Source organism: Hippoglossus hippoglossus, chromosome 4, assembly GCF_009819705.1.
Source record: "Hippoglossus hippoglossus isolate fHipHip1 chromosome 4, fHipHip1.pri, whole genome shotgun sequence".
Classification (NCBI taxonomy): domain Eukaryota; kingdom Metazoa; phylum Chordata; class Actinopteri; order Pleuronectiformes; family Pleuronectidae; genus Hippoglossus; species Hippoglossus hippoglossus.
Genome location: NC_047154.1, coordinates 27,106,470 through 27,108,969, shown reverse-complemented (window position 1 = coordinate 27,108,969; position 2,500 = coordinate 27,106,470). Strand labels below are relative to the sequence as shown.

Here is a 2,500-nt window from a genome sequence, read left to right as displayed (position 1 = left end):
TTTTATCATCTGAGTAAAAGTTTCACAACAAAATCCAGCTTCTGATCAAACCACAGCTTCCATAGAGCAAAGCTTTAAGCCATGAGCTGAGCTGATAAATGCAAACACCCCTCTGTCCTCCTCTGGTTTTCATTTCTTCATGTGTAGCCCTCGAGATGCGAGAAGGAAGACGCACGGACACAAGTATCCAGAGATGAAGGAGAAGAATCTGAGCCTGATGGAACCTGCAGGACTCAAGAATCAACTCACTCACAGACACGCCCACGAGACACCACGACTTGAAGAGGATAGGAAACGAAGATGTGAGGGTGAGGAGGGTGAGGAGGGAGAGAAGAGGAGGGGTGGGAGTGAGTGAGGAGAGCGGGGGGGGGGGGTTATTGCAGGTTACAGCTCATCCCTGCTGACGGACCTAATGAGCCGGCTGCTCCACTCTCACAGGAGATAATTAAAACCGGAGCGGTGCAGCAGCCGGAGCCGGGCGAGAGGATGGAGACGTGAGGGGCCTGGTGCTTTGATACCAGGCCGCTCTCACTCAGACGACCCGGCTGAGGCCTGTGGGCTCTCTGGAGCAGGTGGCGGCCGCTCTGCTGGATGCTCTGCTGGATGCTCTGCTCCCCCATCTGCTCTGCAAGGGGCCCAGACACTGATGAGGGCCGCTCGGAGGACGCTGGGAAAAACACTAGATCCACTGACCCCTGGTTCCCCCCCCCCCGTCCCGTCTGACAGATCCACGGAGAAGTGAGGAGGAACCACTCCCTGCAAAAGATGGTGTGTCGGTGTTTTGTCAGGACGTGACAGTAAACATGGCTGTGGAGGAGGAGGAGGAGGAGGAGGAGGCTGTCTTTGTCTGTCAGTGTGTGTGGCAGAGCTCCTGGATAATGAGGGTGACTGTGGGGCTGCTGTAACATCATGTGTGAGGACCCAGGGTTGTAGTCAGGCTCTTGTAAAGACGCCTCCTGTGGGGCGTTCAAGGTGCACGGCTCTAATCCCAGTCTCTCGGGGTGACGCTCCCCGGAGGGCCCGGTTCTTATGAAGCTCTCATGGAAACACAATCAAATATTTAGAGGTGGAGACGGTGGCAGATACAAGAAGATGAGGAGTGACATGTGACGTTGTTTGTGTCGGCACTGACCTGAATATGAACCGTCTCATTCACTCCATGTTTAACTTGTAACCAGGAGGCCGACGTGCAAAGACAGGAAGTGATGATATGATACAAACAATGACTTCAGGCCGGCAGCAGTTAGTTAGGATCAATGCTTTAAGAAATATATGGAGTCCTTATAGAAACCTGAGGTAAACACAGAGTCCAGACGTCGGGATTTTCTTTAAAGCTGTGTTTTTATCTTTCTTCATTTCTTTCTTCCAGAACAAGTCTCAGTATAATAACTTATAGTCGGTTGTGATCTCACACGGAGCTCGAACACTACAAGAGAAAGAGCCCAGAGGACACGAGTGGAGCAGCCGAGGACACGTCTCAGTTCAAGTCCTTCACCGGCGGTGGAAGTGTCTTTTCACGCTGCGTCTGAACCCTTCAAGAGGATGAAGAGGATGAAGAGGAGAGTCTGCAGCTTCTGTGTTGAAGTGACTCACACGTCGTGTCGCTCAGTGTCGCTCAGCAGCTGCAGACGACGCCTCAGGTCACTGCTTCTGAACAACCTGTTCCATTAACCCCATCACATGCACTTTTATTAAGCTTTTATTCTGCCAGAGAGAAGTGACTGATACTCATGTTCATATTTATAAGTTCATCCACATTCATAGAACCACCCTTTGGCAGTTTGTCTACAAAGTAAAAGTACAACGTTCTTTTGATTTGCTGGTTTATTTGGAACTTTTAATCTGAAAGTTGTGAACTTGAACACACATATAAAATGTGTGGTTTGAAAACATCAAGTGAAGCAAATCATTTGTGACCAGAAACAAAGTAAGTTCAGTTTCATTCTATTCACACTGACAACAGAGCACTTCACATTCAGGGAACCTGGTGGGATGAAGTTTTCTAACTCTGCACACAGGTTGAGCAGGGAATGATTATGATGTAGGTAACTTCAGATACTTGTTTGTGGAGCATATCACATGTCTAATATGGAGCGAGAACGTTTCTCCAGATGAAGTTGAGTCTAAATCCAAGTGATTCCTAAAAGCTGCTTTAATTCCAGCCGCTGATCAGAGAGCTCAGTGTTAAACAAAGATTCATCCTGCAACACATTAAACTCTGTAATGGCAGAAACTTAATGAAGAAATGCAGAAATGACTTGAAATGGAAAACTGCAGGATGGTGGTTCATGGCTGGTCACAGATCTGTGCAGTGAACTCTGCTCCACTAAACCAGATGAGACGTCAGACAGATGAAGGAGCTTCTGTTTTACTGGAAGTCTTAAATCCTGCTGTCAGCCGCTGACACACAATCTCCATCACTTCCCCTCCACGCACACACACACACACAACTTTCCCAGAACGGTCCAACACAATGAAATAGGATGATCCCAGTCAGTGA

At 48.5% G+C, this 2,500-nt stretch overlaps 2 long non-coding RNA genes across 2 annotated transcripts in view; one reads left to right on the top strand and one right to left on the bottom strand.

The window, feature by feature from the left end:
• LOC117760134 overlaps window positions 1-159 on the top strand; it is an 18,022-nt gene extending 17,863 nt beyond the window's left edge. Inside the window, exon 3 of the long non-coding RNA XR_004613622.1 lies at window positions 148-159. This is a non-coding gene — a long non-coding RNA (uncharacterized LOC117760134). The remainder of the gene's footprint in view (window positions 1-147) is intronic.
• LOC117760133 overlaps window positions 1-2,500 on the bottom strand; it is a 20,155-nt gene that overhangs the window by 16,733 nt on the left and 922 nt on the right. The gene's annotated exons all lie outside the window — the stretch shown is intronic.